The sequence below is a fragment of the Gigantopelta aegis genome, chromosome 15 (assembly GCF_016097555.1).
Source record: "Gigantopelta aegis isolate Gae_Host chromosome 15, Gae_host_genome, whole genome shotgun sequence".
Classification (NCBI taxonomy): Eukaryota; Metazoa; Mollusca; class Gastropoda; order Neomphalida; family Peltospiridae; genus Gigantopelta; species Gigantopelta aegis.
Window position 1 is genome coordinate 20700808 of NC_054713.1, and position 18700 is coordinate 20719507.

At 39.3% G+C, this 18700-nt stretch overlaps 1 protein-coding gene across 1 annotated transcript in view; it reads right to left on the bottom strand.

The window, feature by feature from the left end:
* Positions 1 to 13890, bottom strand: part of LOC121390573 (G-protein coupled receptor dmsr-1-like) — a 75957-nt gene extending 62067 nt beyond the window's left edge. The window contains exon 1 of the mRNA XM_041522420.1: positions 13825 to 13890. The gene's annotated coding sequence lies outside the window, so the exon portion shown is untranslated. The remainder of the gene's footprint in view (positions 1 to 13824) is intronic.
* Between the last annotated feature and the right edge of the window lie 4810 nt (positions 13891 to 18700).

The following is an 18700-nucleotide window of genomic DNA, read 5'->3' on the forward strand; positions in this document are numbered from 1 at the left end:
TTGGCTGGATATATACCAGACCGACCCCGCACATCAAGGGAACACTGAGCTACGTCCCGTCCCCCACAGGTTATTAGAGGCTGCTTGAAAAAAAATCGTAACATAATAATAAATAAACAAAAATAAGTAAGTAAATAAGTAAAATAACAAACAAACTATAAAATTATTATTTTGGTTTAAAAAATAATTAGAAAATATAATTTCCCCACATGATATACGAACGACGTACCCTCAGCGCTGGACGCGAAGTCGTTCGCACTTGACTACTAAAGCATGTTAACAACACTCTGTCATTCAAACCGTTATATGTGCGAGGCGGACGAAGCGCGGAATGAAGTGACGAAATAGGTTAGTTCATAATAATCTTGTGAATGCGCTATCAGATAGCGTAGAACGAGAATCTATTTTTACACCATTTAAATCATTTCTTATTTCACGTCTTTAAGAATGTAACTTCTAGTTCAGTATTGCCACAACAATAAAGTAGGATACCACCGCTTCCCGGATGTAAACAGTGATAACCATTCATCATTCAGTGCGCTAAAATTAACACACTACCTCGCGTCGGGCCGAGTCCTTAGAAGTGGTAGGTTAACGACACCACTAGAACACCTCGATTTATGAATCATTGCCTATTGGATGTGAAACATACTTTTGGACAGTTTTAGAGAGGAAACCCGCTACAGTTTCCCATTAGTAGCAAGGGATCCCACAGACAGGATAGCACGGGCGTTGCTAAGTACGACGGGTCGGGGCCGGGCTAAGTAGGTCAGGGGCCGGTCTAAGTAGGTCAGGGCCGGGTCAGTAGGACGTTGCACGCGGCACAGTAGGCCAGTCTAAGTAGGTCAAGGTTAGTCTAAGTAGGTCGGGGCCAGTAGGACGTTGCACACGGCACAGTAGTCCGTGACGTCACCAAGGTCAGTCTAAGTAGGTCAGGGCCAGTAGGACGAGGTCACGGTCGTGACGTCATCAAGGTCAAGGTCACGGAAAGTAGGTCATGACGCTATATAGGCCTGGATACTACTGCCCCATTGACCCATTGACGGGGATCGATCCCAAACCGACCGTGCACCAGCGCTTTACCACTAGGCTTCGTCCCGCCCATACAGTTCAGTCTGATGCAAATTGTATGATAGAGATCTGTCGTCGCTAACCAGTTATAAAATAGCCTAAGAGTCCTCAGCGGGTTTCCTCTCTGACATAATCTCATTACTCTCTGCCCCAGGTAGACAACCCACGCAGTTGAGTTGGATACTCAAGACTGCCATATTGATATTTAGCGGGATATATGACCCAGCGCAAATTATTATAGACACCATAAACACCATCCCAATTGGGTGTTATTATTAGCGTCTAGACTACGCTAGTCTACGGTAGCATAGGAGAGATCAAGTTAACTTCATCATTGCTGGAGCGCCACCCCCTCCTTCTCTCCCACCCCGCAGGGACGGTTATCAATACTGGAAGCATACTCGTGAAATGCTGTCAGATAAACCCGATATATGATAATTATATCCTCGTAATTCATTGCAGTCTGCCCGGTGCCAGTGTGGAGTTTTTTCTATGCACTATTTTTTAGCGGCAGGATCGGATCTAGGAAATAATGTGAGGGGGGTAGGTTGGGGGAAAAGGCGCACAGACCACTCTTGAGAAGGGCAACTCCATGAAAATTAAAAAAATTAAATAATAATAATAATAATAGGCACTTGAATACATGTATATATATATATATATATATATATATATATATATATATATATATATATATATATATATCTATATATATATCACCCTTAGTCATAGTGTTCCCTAAACTCCGACCCCACTCATTAATAACAACACTAAAACAATATGAGGTTTAGTGGTTGATTGGGCACAGAGGTGCATTCTCTTTTGGGTGTACACTAAAAGTAAAGTAAAGTTTGTTTTATTTAACGACGCCACTAGAGCACATTGGGTTTTTTATCTTATCATCGGCTATTGGACGTCAAACATATGGCCATTCTGACACTGGTTTTTTAGAGGAAACCCGCTGTCGCCACTACATGGCCTACTCTTTCCGATTAGCAGCAAGGGATCTTTTATTTGCGCTTCCCACAGGCAGGATAGCACAAACCATGGCCTTTGTTGAACCAGTTATGGATCACTGGTCAGTGCAAGTGGTTTACACCTACCCATTGAGCCTTGCGGAGCACTCTCTCAGGGTTTGGAGTCGGTATCTGGATTAAAAATCCCATGCCTCGACTGGGATCCGAACCCAGTACCTAGCAGCCTGTAGACCGATGTCCTAACCTCGACGCCACCGAGGCCGGTAGGGTGTACACTAGGTCACAAAGTAACTGCTCTCTAGCTTTGATTCCAATGACAAATGCATGGACAGTATTGCTCGGATTATAGTAAAACGCGATTTTACTATTAGATAGACTTCCGTTCTTTGAACCTAGTGTCCCATCATTCAAACTGATGGAATTCATTTCCTGGCATGTCCGGTCCTGTTGAAAAGCCAGACCCGAGGGAGCATGGAGGGGGTAACTGGGGGTGGGGGGTGGGGTGGTGGGGGGTTGGGTTCATGTGGGTATATGATACTTCTGAATAAAAAATATTATTGGTAGTAAATCTTAAGGCAGAGATGAATTTTACTTGTAGAATGCAGGAACATTGCATTTCAGGATATCTAGTGTTAAAATATTTACGGGGGAGCATACTCCCGAACCCCCTAGTAACTTTGCTTTGCACCCTCCATCTCAGTCATCCCCACCAATGTCTACTTGCTTCCGCCGTGCCTGGAAGCCTCCTAAGAAAGATGGTCATAGTGTTCCCTTAAAACCAAATCCGAAAGAAAAGGATGTCCTGAGAAGAGAACGAGACACATACACTAAGCTGCAAATGAATGATGCTAATTGAAAGACTGAGCGATGGGATGTACCGTCTTCATCAGTCCGGATTTCTGGCACGGTCCGGATTTCACCACACCATTAAGAGAGAAATAAATAGTGGACAACAGAACCGAAAGAGAGACGGATACATGATTAGAGAAAAACAGATGAGGTATTATATTGACATGCAGTGATAAATGGCATGTATGTTTTTAAGGGTAGTGTTGGTGTGGTGGTGGAGTGGGGCTTTTCTTTCGATTTGTTTAAAAATACATGGATAGATAGACAGATAGAGTGACAAAACGACAGTGAAACACACACACACAGATCAATAGATGGGTGAATGGACGAGTGGGCGGGCTTTCGAGTAGGAAGACAAGAAGATAAATGGGGGGGGGGGAGAGAGAGAGAGAGAGAGAGAGAGAGAGAGAGAGAGAGAGAGAGAGAGAGAGAGAGAGAGAGAGAGAGAGAGAGAGAGAAAGAGAGAGAGAGAGAGAGAGAGAGAGAGAGAGAGAGAGAGAGAGAGAGAGAGAGAGAGAGAGAGAGAGTAACTGAGAATAACAGTGCGTGTGTGTGTGTGTGAGAGAGAGAGAGAGAGAGAGAGAGAGAGGAGAGAGAGAGAGAGAGAGAGAGAGAGAGAGAGAGAGAGAGAGAGAGAGAGAGAGAGAAAGGGAGAGTGAAAGAAAGGATCGAACAGAGAAAACGAGACAGACAAAGAAAGGGGTAAACAGAACAATAATTAATTGAAGTATAAAAAATAAAGATATAAAGTCGCACAGACAGAAATAAATAAAGACTGAATTATAGAAAAGAAAGACACACAGTTTGTAAAAAACAGATTGGCGCCGGAGATCACGCGCAGTCGTAATACTGTACACACATCGCCTTATTGAACCACGACCAAACCACCATTGATTTCGTGGCGTGGATCACAAGATAACATAATAGTGTTGAAAACAGATATCGGGGGAATCGTGACCATCTGAACGATAAAATACAGGCTTCCATTCACGAATACTGATGGATTCAGTTGAGATATAAAGTGTTTTCGAAATAGTAAAACGGTAATAAATTAACTTCGTTCTTCCTTCGGTTAAAACGCGTTTTATCACCATAAAGCAACTATTAACGTTAAAGTTTGTTTTCCTTAACGACACCACTAGAGCACATTGATTTATTAATTATCGGCTATTGGGGTTCAATGGTAATGTATTATACACACACACACACACACACACACACACACACACACACAAAAAGGCTGTGGTATGTGCTATCCTGACTGTGGGATGATGCATATAAAAGATACCTTGCTATTAATGGGGAAATATAGCGGGTGTCCTTTCTAAGACTATATGTATGTGTATACATATATATTTTTCCATTAATAGCAAAATATATTTTATATGCACCATGCCACAGACAGGATCGCACATACCACGGCCTTTTGCACTGGCTGGAACGAGAAATAGCCCAATGGGCTCACCGACAAGGGGGGACTATTAAAGTGACAGATCCTACTTTTTAAACATTAAGACGTATATCCATAATATGCATTTTTCACGTGCATCTGAGAAGTAACGGTTATGGAGTCGAGTTTTAATCTATTATAGGGTGTATACCACCAAATCAAATCCCATAGACGACAATAATAACATATGTGGCTAAAGCTAATCAACACATACACCTCGGATATAAATAATACCACTCCTCACACTTAAAGTGAGTCAGAAAAAAATGGGGGTGAAGCTGCTCATTTCAGAGATAACGGGTAGGGTTTACAACCAACGCACTCATATTTATCACCGATCACAGAACATGTGGTATTAACTGCTCCAACAAACGTTGCACCTCGAACTTTGACCCAGCCGGAAGGTATTTGGTTTAGGATTAGGCAAACCTTTAAGGGTATTTTGCGCTATAAACGTTAGAGACTCTTATTTCACTCTATAGCAATTTATCCAAATGTGTTATGGATTAAAACTTGGGTATGTGACGTTAAATTCCGTGATATGTTTGATACCAATGGATCTGCGCATGTGTGCGTGTGTGTTAAAGCAACTGCAGTTACTGAAAATGTTAATCATAATGCTGATGATTTTGCTATTTATTTATTTACTGCTAATTTGATTGTGACGTGGAGTGCCATTTCACATAAGGATGTCCTTTCTGTCCTGTCCAGAACCATCTGTTTATCGCGAATAATTTTAAAATGTCTGAAGATTTCAGAGGCCAAATTCACCTTACTTAGAAATAATTACTAAATTATACAAATTAATGAGAGCGGAAATCCGCTGCCGAGACCCAGTCTCTTTGTGATTAATATCAATACTTATTTTCTATGTAGCATTACATTTATACAAGACAGTACATACCACAGCTGGAACGAAACATATTCCAATTGGCCCACCCATTGGTGTCTCTCTGTCTCTCACTAACCACTAACCTAGTATCTTGGACAGACGGTGCAGATGGCTGAGGCGAGTTCCCAGAAAAGCGTGCTTGAGCTTTAATTGGAAATAAGCTCGAAAATAAGTACAAACAAAATAAACAAACTCGCGCTGCGTTGAAGCTGATAGCGAGATACGAACCCAGTACCTACGGATTTCAAGTCTGACAGCTTCCACGACATGTAAGTCGGTAGAACAGTTAGTTTGTTTTGTTTAACGACACCACTAGAGCACATTGATTTATTAATCATCGGCTATTGGATGCCAAACATTTGCTAATTTCGACATATAGTCTTAGAAAGGAAACCCGCTACATTTTTCCATTGGTAGCATGGCGTCATTTATATGCACCATCCTATAGACGGGATGGCACATACCACGGCCTTTAATATACAAGCCGTGGTGCACTGGCTAGAACGAGAAACAGCCCAATGGGCCCACCTCAAATGTCTATAAACACGATACTCGGGTTAAGGAAATGAATTCATCGAAGAACTGGCGATGTTGTTAGGTTGGGATGTTTTCTCCGGAAGTGATCTATTCCGTGAGTGTCTAAAAATCACATTTTGCGGCACTTTAAGATGGTCATTAAGGCAAGCCTGAATCTCCTGGGGGTATCCGTGTAGTGGAATCGTTACTTAAATAGGCCAACCTGTTATTTGGTATTTAATTTGTTATGTTCTCCTTAATGTGTTATGCTCTCATTATTCGTCACAAACTATTCCATTTCGTCTGTGCTTTAAAGTCACTAATCCTAATTTCCCAGCTACATATCGTTCTGTTTCGCACAGACTGCAGTTGAAGTTATTGTACACTGAAAAGCACCATGACGAACATAAACACATTGGGTCGAATTATTTAGGCAGCCTATTTTCAGTGAACGCAGGTGTTGTCACTGCATGCAGTTACCCGTGTGTAAATTAAAAACAGGCTTTGTAAATGCGGCACATATCATTAAAAGAATTACCGAATTACATGACAGTTTAACGAAAACGTTTATAGTATGTGTAATTCAACGGTAAAGAAATAGCCAAAAGTATTTTCTAACTGACGACAGTACTAAATGATAAATATACATTAATAATGTAACAGTTTGTTTTCCTCAAAGGGACATTCCTGAGTTTGCTGCATTGTAAGATGTTTCCGAAAAATAAAATATTTCTACCATTAAACTTACATACTAAATATATTTTCTTGTTTAGAATATCAGTGTCTGTATATTCAGTGTGTTTCTGGTCGTCTTAATATTTGTAAGAAGCCCAAACTGGATTTTGTCTTCAAATAATTTCGTAAGTACGAAAAAAATATATTTTAGGAAATAAAATGAAATTTAACCTAGTACAAATAGTAGAACGATCAGAAACACGTTTAATATACAGCCACTAATATTTTATGCGTAAAAATATATTTGATATGTAATTACAATCGTTACAAAGTCTCTGTTAGTCGATAACATCTTAAAAATTGCAGCAAACTGAGTAATGTCCCTTTAACCCACTAGAATACATTTTAAATAATTAATCATAAGCTATTGGAAGTAAGACATTTTTGTCATTCTAACAAAACTCGCTACATATTCCTATTATATTAGCAGCAAGGAATCTTTCATATGCATTTTCACAGAAAAATTATATTACATTCAACGTAGGACACTGGTTGGGCATCTTCATAAATCAAGGCTAATATTCGTTCCTCGTATTCAGCCTTGATACATGTCGTCAAGAAATCGTGCCACAAAATGCTTAAATTTCATTGGATGCGATGAGATCTGATTGCAACGAATCGCAACGCTCCTTATAAATTCCCTTGTTATGTAAACTCCATGTTGGAGGGCGAACACTGATATTGCTTTCAAGATTGTCACATGTTACCGATGCTGTGATTGGTCAGCGATGTCATCGTGTAAGGGACATAATCGGTGTTACAATTTTTCTTCCAATAGAGGGCGCTAGTAGTTGATATCAGTAATCTTGACTACATGTATCAAGGCTGAATACGAGGAACGAATATTAGCCTTGATTTATGAAGATGCTGGTTGGGTCGAAAGTTCAAGGTTGTTTTTGTTTAACGACACCACTAGAGCACATCGATTAATTAATCATCGGCTATTGGATGTCAAACATTTTGTAATTTTTACATATAGAGAAGAAACCCGCTACATGCTTCCATCAGCAACAAGGGATGTTTCCTTAAGTATTGTAAATGCATGTAAACACGTGTATATCAAAAACAGGCTGTGTAAATTCGGCACATATAATTAGAAGGATTATTTAATTAAATAACGATTTAATGAAGACGTGTTAAGTAATGTGTAATTTAACAGTGAAGAAATAGCAAAAGAAAAACAAAAGTATTTTCTAACTGCCGGCAGTACTAAATAATAAATGTACTTTGTAATTTTGTAAATAATGTACAAGTTTCTATTGCGTAAAGACACCACTACAATACATTTTGAATACTTAATCATCGGCTATTGGAAGTAAAATATTAGGTCATTCTAACACGTAAAGTTTGTTTTATTTAACGACGCCACTAGAACACATTGATTTGTTTATCTTATCATCGGCTATTGGACGTTAAACATGGTCATTCTGACACTGTTTTGTTTTTTTAGAGGAAAACCACTGTCGCCACATAGGCTACTCTTTTACGACAGGCAGCAAGGGATCTTTTATTTGCGCTTCCCACAGGCAGGATAGCACAATCCATGGCCTTTGTTGAACCAGTTATGGATCACTGGTCGGTGCAAGTGGTTTACACCTGCCCATTGAGCCTTGCGGAGCACTCACTCAGGGTTTGGAGTCGGTATCTGGATTAAAAATCCCATGCCTCGACTGGGATCCGAACCCAGTACCTACCAGCCTGTAGACCGATGGCCTAACTACGACGCCGCCGAGGCCGGTATTCTAACACATAGTCTTCAGAGAAAACCCGCTACATTTCCTCATTAGCATGCAGACAGGATATATCATACAACGGCCTTTGGACAATTGTGGTGCACTGGTTGGATTGAGAAAAACCCCAGTAAAAAACCTCGTAAGTTGAATGGATCCACCGAGGTGGTTTGATCCTGCAATACAAGCACCTCAGACGAGCGCTCAGCCGACTGAGCTAAATCTCGCCACTTAAATATTATAAATAAAGTTTGTTTTGTTTAACGACATCACTAAAGCACATTGATTTATTAATCATCGGCTGTTGGATGTCAAACATTTGGTAATTTATTATTAAAGTAGTGTAAAATTAAATGCATGTAGTTACACGCGTGTAAAACAAAACCAGTGTTTGTAAATTATTTAGAAGGATTACTGTATTACATGACAAGTTAATGAAGACGTTTTAAGTAATGTACAATTTAACAGTAAAGAAATAGCCAATATTTCTATCTGACGGCAGTAATAATGATAAATCTACATTAATATTTTTTGTAATTTTGTAAATAATGTAAAAGTTTGTTTTTCTTAACGACGCCACTAGAATACATTTTGAATAATTAATCATCTGTTATTAGAAGTAAGACATGCTGTGTTCAGAAAAAAAACCCGCTACTTTTTTTCTCATTAGCAGCCATGTATATTTATTATAGTTCATGTTCAAGTTCTTTTATTGCGTTAAGTTTTTGCAACTTATCAGCATTATGACAATGAAAAACATCAATATATACAATAGTGCGGAACAATGGTGGAGAGTAACTTGCAGACAAATACGTACAGACAAACATATAATTAATTTGCTGGTACAAGTAATTGTTCTCTAAATCTGTTCGCCTGTTGTAAGAATTTGCCAAGATTATTTATCTCCTTATTGTTTTCAGTTATTCAGTTTTTCAGATCTTTTACTGGAGATTCCTTCCCTGTTGCACTACCACAAAGAGGATTGCCACTCACAGATGGCATGCACTCATGAATCAGTCTCATAACAGTTATGATATCAGGTGTTCGCGAAAAGTGAGCATATCCTGCCTCACTGGTGGCACCCATCATGAGTACTGTCAACACAGTTCATGTAAAACGAATAAAAAATAATAAACGTGTAACGAGTTTTACCAACGAGATGAAGAAGAATAGAAAAGTTAAAATATGGAATAGCCTCAGACACCATTTCGGTCAGTAATGCGTCGTATTTAGATGATAATGTAGTCTCCAACTGTCTACCATAAACCTGTTTGAATTTCTTCAGTAATCTCTGAACAGCATAACCTTGATAGATCAACTTCTATGCAAGAATCATATGGCGCTGTTTGAAATCTGCAAACACTAAATATGCCCCGAGGTATCACAGAAGTTCTGATATGTAGACACCAAAAGCTGGAGCAGAAGGTATATTGCTCAACATAAAGGGAAAATTGACAATTAAAAAGTTGAAGTGATCCCGGTTGTCATACAGCTTAGTTTGGAGACCAATGTCGCTTTGAATCTTTATAATTAGATCGAGGAAGGAAACTGATTTAATACCTTCAGGTGTTTCTTTTATTTCTAACTCTTGTGGGTAAATCAAAGGAAGGCAATATATAATTCTGCTATTATTAAGTGACATAAGACTATCAATACAGCGAAAAGTAAAGTTATAAGTTTTAGCCAGATTCCTTTGTTTTGATTTAATCAGATTACTCAGAAATTCTGATGCATATGCAGAGAAAAACAGTTCTCATGAGGATTCCTATTTCCTGTCTATATGTGTCAAATATAAAGAATATTTTGAGTAAATATAGACTATCTTCCCATAATCTCCCATAATCGTCATATAATCTCTTTATATAAATGGGCAGATACCACAATATTGACGGGAATAATAGAATTTGAAGTCTGGTGCAATATGAATGTAGTAGAAGGCAAATATCACGTTGTTCTAGTGTATCCTTTCTACAGTAACATAAGAGATAAACATATTAAACATTATTATTATTATTATAATAAACTATCAACATTTAAATATCTAAACTAAAGCAACTACTGTCTAGCGACAATTCAAAACAGCTAATTAAAGTGTGTAAATATTTGACGACTGCTACCACGTATAGAACAGACAACATTAATACATGACGTGTGTAATTATTATTGTTTATAATTACTATGCATGTATTACCCATTTATTACTGACTTTTATCGATTCGTATCCGTTGCTACTTACAATTCCCGCAATGCGCACATTTATACAATTTTATTTCTAAGGAAGAAGATGAAGGAAACGTTTTATTTAACGACGAACTCAACACATTTTATTTACGTTCATATGTCGTCGGACATATAGTTAAGGATCACACAGATATTGAGGGAGGAAAACCGCTGTCGCCACTTCATGGGCTACTCTTTTCGATTAGCAGCAAGGAATCTTTTATATGCACCATCCCATAGACAGGATAGTACATACAACGGCCTTTGGTTCACAATTTGTGGATCACTGCCTAGAACGAGAAATAGCCCAATGGGCCCACCGATGAGGATCGATCGCGCAGTTTATTCTCGTTCTAACCAGTGCACCACAACTGGTCAAAGGACGTCGTATGTACTGTCCTGTCTGTGGGAAAGTGCTTCTAAAAGATCCCTTGCTGCATTAGGACTGTTGACTATGAGTCAGAATGACCAAATGTTTGACGTACAATAGTCGATGATTAATTAGTCAATGTGCTCTAGTGATGTCGTTAAACAAAGCAAAGTAAGTTTAACTTTTTGTTCCTTTCTCTCCCCCCATTTTGGGGGGTGGGGGTGGGGGTGGGGGGGGGGGGGGGGGTGGGGGGGGGCGGGGGAACATCCAGGGTTTCTAGTCAACACATTATTTAAATCTTTTCTTGCAATAAGATTAATTTGGGAGTGTCACCATCGTTTTATTCATACTGTCATGTCCGGTTCATACGCCTTTCGTACACATTTAAAACGCTTTATGGAACATTCAGAGTTGCTAGTGAAAACATTATTTAAATATTTTAAACACCATTATTTACATTGACAACCTTCCTTTCTTGCAGTAAGATTAACTCGTGACTGTCACGATCGTTTTATTCGTACTGTCAAATCCGGTCGATACGCCTTTCAAACACATTTAAAACGCTTTAGGGAACATTCAGAGTTGCTAGTGAAAACATTATTTAAATATTTTAAACACCATTATTTACATTAACAACCTTCTTTTCTTGCAGAAAGATTAACTCGTGACTGACACGGTCGTTTTAGTCATACTGTCAGGTCCGATTGATACGCCTTTTGTACACATTTAAAATGCTTTACCCAAACGGGAATTGATGTTGTTGTCTGACAAACCGTAACACACTAGCTTGACACATGCTTCCATGCCGAACATGCAATGCATTGGCGGGTTAAATTAAACATTATTTAAATATTTTAAACGTCATTATTGACATTAAAAACTTTCTTTTTTTGCGAGATGATTAAATTCGTGGTGTCCCTATCGTTTTATCCATACCATCAAGCTCGACTGATACGCCCATTGCAGAAATTTAAAACACCGGCTTTTGTACCATTGGGAATTGATTTTCCTGTCTGATAACATGTTGCACACACTATATAGACACATGACACCAAAGGGACATGCAATATAGTTTAGTGTTAAATAACACAACACTACGAACGTGTGTGTATTTAAAGAGATTAGCTTAAATGTTAGTAGGAGAACAGAATTTGTAAAATATCATCCATGGCTTTTAAAAAAAAAAAAATTGTAATTTTTTTTTTTTTTTTTTTTTAAATTTTGTAATTCCATAAAACCAGCAATCCACCTTAAAAGAAAGGAAAAGAAAAAACAAACAAACAAACAAACAAACAAACAAACAAAAACAAAATAAAAATAAAAATACATTCATTTATTTCATTTCAACTTATTTTCGTGCTTATAATCCAATTAAGGTTCAACCACGCTGTCCTAGACACACACATCAGCTATCTAGTTTGTCTATCCAGGACAGAGGGTTAATTGTTAGTTGTTAGTGAGAGAGAAGAGGATGCAGTGGTCCTTTGCGAACCTTGAACCTACCAGCCTTATGCCCGATGGCTTAACCACGACACCACCGAGGCCAGTGGAAAAAAAAAAAAAACCCCACACATACACAAAAGTAAACACCCAACAACAACAATACCCCATTAAAAACCAAGACATTTCAAAGATGAACAGTGCCTAAGTTAAGACAAAAACAAATCGGTTAATGGATGTCTACGAAAAACAAACGCACTAACAATCTAATTGAAATTAATCCTTGTTTAATGATATTCCAGCATACGTCTTTTATTATTCCTTTTTTTTTTTCCTATTCCTATTACACGGAGGTGTCTAACATTTGATGAACGTGACATTTCGTTTACAGAACAGAAACCCAGTGTCACAACATAAGCCAAATCAGATTAGGATCTAGTCCATTCTTACATTTTAACTTAATTTTCTCGTTCATATCCAATTAAGCATACTGTCCTGGTCACACACACACCTCGAAGATCTGCACACTTTGTCTATGACAGGTGTTATTGGTTTCTTGTTACAGAATTCAGTACGACAATCTGACACCTCCGAACTGATCCTTTTTCGTTTCAACTTATTTTCGTTCTTATATCCAATTAAGATTCAAGTACGCTGTCCTGGGCACACACACCTCATCTATCTGAGCTGTCTGTCCAGTACAGTGGGTTAGTTGTTAATTGTTAGTGGTTAGTGAGAGAGAGAGAGAGAGAGAGAGAGAGAGAGAGAGAGAGAGAGAGAGAGAGAGAGAGAGAGAGAGAGAGAGAGAGAAGAGGGTGTAGTGGCCTTACACCTACCCATTGAGTCGTTAAATCTCGCTCTGGGTGGGAGCTGGTACCGGGCTGCGAACCCTGTACCTACCAGCCTTATGTCCGATGGCTTAACCACGACGCCACCGAGGCCGATCGAACTGATCCGTTACAACTCACTCTGGGTGGGGGCCGGTACCGGGATGCGAACCCTGTACCTACCAGCCTTATGTACGATGGCTTAACCACGACGCCACCGAGGCCGATCGAACTGATCCGTTACAACTCACTCTGGGTGGGGGCCGGTACCGGGATGCGAACCCAGTACCTGCCAACCGTAATTCCGACGGTTTAACAATATAAAATATATCTTGCTCTAGTGGTATCGTTAAACAAAAAAGAGCCAAACAAACGTTTTAACAACTACACCACCAAGGGCATGGGTATGGATAATTTATGGCATTGCTTCCATCAGAAAGCTGTTCAAGCACGCCTGTCGTGGGCACGACAACTGACTTCGCCAGAGATGTTTGCTTGCGACAAAACCAAGAACAAACATTGAGCTATATTTTATGCTCAACTCCAATATACAAAAGCTTCTTTTTTTTGTTAAACTATTAAAATACAACAAAATAAACGGAACTTTAAAAACATATAAAAAAACCCAAACAAAAAACAACGAAATTAATATCACTGGTGCTGGACATATTAAGTAAACAAAAGGGGAAAAAAAGAAACGAAAAAAGTTATGACAGAAGTATAATGTTAATAATGTAATGGGCCTACCTGATACACGAATACTCGACGTCTTGTTAAATTACTGAACTCAACTAACATCCATGCTCGACTTAGTATAGCCACATACTAGATGAGGAAAACTCGTCTCGGCGAAATAATCAATCGTCACAAAAGCCTCGTGATTTAGCGGAGGAATACTACCAAAGAACAAATCGTGATGGCGTGGACTCTTCTGTCTAATTCAGGCATGCCAAACGACTGCTCTACACTGCTCTACAGTGGTTAATATTAAGACAGTGTAGTCATTGTATTATATAATATAGCACACGATAGGAAATTAATAGTATTTACATGGATTGTTGCTAAACAAAGTTCATATATACACAAAAATATATATATATTCTCTCTCTCTCTCTCTCTCTCTCTCTCTCTCTCTCTCTCTCTCTCTCTCTCTCTCTCTCTCTCTCTCTCTCTCTCTCTCTCTCTCTCTCTCTCTCTCTCTCTGTATATCTCTTTCCGTCTCTTGTTCTCTTCTTTTTTTTTTCTTAGTATTATACCAAATATTCAGTCCTTGAAATATCTTCAGCAGGTGCGAGGCTTTGTTTTTTTTGTATTGCTAACCAACTGAATACAGTTAAAGTTTGTTTTGTTTAACTAGAGCACATTGAATTTATTAATCATCAACAATTGGATGTCAAACATTTGGTAATTTTGACATATAGTCTTAGAGAGGAAACCCGCTACATTTGTCTTCCATTAGTAGCAAGCGATCTTTTATATGCACCATCCCACTGACAGGATAGCACATGCCACGACCTTTGATTATGATATATACCAGTCGTGGTGCACTGGCTGGAACAAGAAATAGCCCAATGGATCCCAGAGCGACCGTGCATCAAACGAGCTCTTTACCACTGGGTTATGTCCCGCTCCACCAACTGAATAATGCATCAGGTCAAGACAGGTCAGGTTAGCCCGAGTACTCTGACTGTAAGAAAGCTAGACGGACATTTGGACATAAATACGCTCTCATTACAGTCGGAGACCAAGCTATGTAACTGTTTGGCAAGCGCCGACCACCAGAAAGTAGTAAAAGATTTCCGCTCTAATACCACTCTGGCATATCAAAGGCCGTGGCATGTACTATCCTGGCTGTGGGATGGTGCATAGGCCTATAAAAGATCACTTGCTACTAATTATAAAATATAGCGGGTTTCCTCTCTAACACTATGATAAAATTACCAAATATTTGACATCCAATAGCCGATGATTAATGAATCAATGTGCTCTAGTGGTGTAGTTACACAAAACAAACTTTTTTTGGTGATTGTCGGGCACTTTTCGTATTATTGTATGAGACGGCCCCTGGAAGACGGAATGGCTGAGTGGGCGATCATGTGACGCAACATCACGATATAGGTCGGCGAACTTAGAATTCTGCTGTCCGGAGTTTGCCGAAGCTTAGCTAAATGTGGGTGCTGTCGAGTTTCTTTCTGTAATGTGTGTATTAGTGATTAATATCTGAATTGTTTTTAATCAAGGAACTCGAAAATGGTCGATGTAAATGTATTTGACGTTATTTCTGCTCTGTTGTATAACCTTGATGTGATTGATGTGACTTTAAATATTTTAATACTGTATTATACCAATGTTATTTAGACGGTGCTGCCGGTAATCTGACGCAGTAAACTGTAGGCTCAGTGTCTAATATATAACCAGTCATCCTAGAGGACCTAGGTAAACTGTAGGTTATTGTCTTTATTGTGATAGGTACCAGTATTAATTATGTATTACAAGGTTACTGAATGAGTAGTTAAGGGTTAATTAAAAATTAACCAGTTAGGAATAGAGTTGTAATTCCTTTATTAATTAGCGTTTCTCAATTATCACACGTGTGGGGGTTGTGTCACGGTGAAGTGATTAGAATATTGTATAAACTAGACACCTAGTGATTAACTAATTAAGTGATCAGTTCTGGGTTGTTACTATTTGTTGTTGTTAATTAACTACTACGGCAGTACATTTGTCAGCGTAGGTTAATACAGATTCCAAAGTGTATTGTGTTTTTATTGTGTTTTCTAGTGAACTAAACGTGCTATATTATATATACTTTATATAAGATCTTATCTCTGTTCATACCTAGAGACGAGCCACGCGGGTATATACTGCCCGATACAGAGAGATCTAATAGATATACAGTTAGGAGAGATATTTGGATAATCGTGTTTCATTCAGTTACGGGTATTATAGGATCTCCGTGACAGGAGTGAAAATTGGGGCGCTCGTCCCGGATCTGAAACGGGACATGCATATTTAAAAAGGTATTATTTGTAAATGGGGGCTTTATAAATTATTTTTACAAATTAACTAGAAGTAGCAACGTTGTTCAGTAGAAAATTAATTAATAATAAGTGCGTCATATCTAAACATGGATAAGAATTTGCTGGATAGGCATACGCTCAGTGTAGTGGAGATTAAGCGAGCACGTAAGGCCGAGTTAGTTGAAATCGCAAGTGAGCAGGAAATTGATTTAACATCAGCTAAAACCTTAGGTGATATAAAGACAATTATTATCCAGGATGTTTTTGGTGATAGGCCTGTTATGGAAGACAGTGAGATTGTTCCAGAGATAAAGATAAATGAGTTAAGTGTGGAACAACAATTAGCTTTTTAAAAGCTTGAGTACGAAAGAGAAGAACGTGCATTAGGTAGAGAGAGAGAAGAGAGAGATAGAGAGAGAGAGAGAGAGAGAGAGAGAGAGAGAGAGAGAGAGAGAGAGAGAGAGAGAGAGAGAGAGAGAGAGAGAGAGAGAGAGAGAGAGAGATAGAGAGAGAGAGAGAGAAAAAAATAAGATAGAGATAGAGAGAGGTAGAGATAGAGAAGAGAGAGAGAGAGAGAGAGAGAGAGAGAGAGAGAGAGAGAGAGAGAGAGAGAGAGAGAGAGAGAGAGAGAGAGAGAGAGAGAGAGAGAGAGAAGAGAGAGAGAGAGAGAGAGAAGATAGAGATAGAGAGAGAAGAGAGAGATAGGGATAGAGAATTCCAGTTAGCAAAATTAAAAGTGGAACATGAGTTAAAGTTGAATACTGAAGAAGTTAGACGTGAGGCAGGAAATGGGTTTAACATGTCGGAGGCTTATAGATCAGTGCCTGTATTTGATGACCAGGAGGTAGATATGTTCTTCCAACTTTTTGAACGGACCGCTATGCAGCTAAATTGGCCGCAGTCTAAGTGGACATTGTTAGCCGTGTCTAAGTTTAAGGGGAAGGCTAGTGTAGCTTATAATTCAATGAGTGATGAGCGAGCAAGTCAGTACGACCTAGTTAAGGCGGCAGTGTTGAGGGCGTATGAATTACGACCTGAGGATTATCGTTTACGGTATAGCGAGTTGAGAAAAACGCAGGATCAGTCTTATAGTGAGTTTGTGGCTAAGAAGGCAGGGATGTTTGATAAATGGGTGGTGTCTCATCAGGTAGAGTCATATACCGAGTTACGGGAGTTGTTGATCTTACAGGACATTAAAAATGGATTACCAGTTAGCTTACGTATACATTTGGAGGATCGTGATGTCAAAAAGATAGAGGAGGCAGGCATAGTGGCAGATGATTACGTGTTAATACACAAAGCTCAGGCAGTACAAGGTAGCTCTTTACAACAGGGTGATAAGAAGAAATTTCAGCCAGGTTTTTCCCGGGAACGTAACTATCGGGGAGAGTCTTCTAGTTGGTCAGCTAGTCAGGCAAGGAATGTACCTGGTGGGCAAAGTAAGGATAAACCTGCATTATCAGCCAATGCACGAACTTTTCGTCCACATTGCAGTTACTGTAAAAAGGATAACCATCTTGTCGGGGACTGTTTTAAAAGGAAAACCGATAATGCGCAAGTGGTCGGTTTAGTGTGGTCAGCTCCGCTAGCGAGAGAGTTAATGGTTAGTCCCATGGCAGAGAAAGTAAACCCGTATGTGTCCACTGGTATGGTTTGTGATGTGAAACAAGAATTGATTCCTAAGGCAATATCAATCTATCGAGATACCGGGTGTAGTCAGCCGCTGAGTTTTGTTGGGTAATGATTTGACTAGTCAGTGTTGTCAGCCGAAATATGACCAATTGTTAATTAAAGACAGCCCTTTACCAATAGAAGAGAGTGAGGTTGATGAGATTAAATATCCTGCGTGTGTAAAGACTAGGGCTATGGCCAGAAGGGTAACACGAGACCCAGAGGATATTTGTGATTTGTCTGACATGTGTGTGAGCCATGAAATTGGAGTGGATGAGGTTATCAGTAAAATGGTAGATAAGTCAACTGACGAACTAAATGTGGTGGAACCTGTTGACCTCCCGCAGAGGGGAAATGAACCAGTTGTGTTTGATAGAGGGGACTTACCTTGTAATAGACAAGAGTTAATCCTAGAGCAGGGGGCTGATCCAAATTTGTTGGCAGCTCGCACTACATTGTTAACTGAGGGAGTATTAATGAATAAGAGAGTTAGAGATAGGAGGTTGCCGGCGACCGAACTAGCTAGGAAACATCTGAGCTATGCTCAGAGCAAAATAAAATCAGTGTTTGATAGGAAGGCTAGGAGTCGGGAATTTAAACCAGGGGATAAGGTGCTGCTGTACCTTCCTATTAAACGGGGTTCATTACAGAACAGGTATTTCCGGCCCTATGTTGTGCACAAACGGGTTAATGGGACAGGGTATGTGATAAACACTCCTGATAGGGTTAGGAAAAGTAGATATTGTCACATCAAATTGCTAAAAGGTTATTTTGACAGACTGCCGATAGTTCCAGAGTTACCGGTCCAAATTGAGAGTCACTCAATTTCCTGTGATGACGTCAAGACTGCAGCGAGAAAATTAACCAACAGCCAGATTCTAGCAGACTTGAGCCCCCAGCGAGCAAAGCTGACTACATTGATACAAGACAAT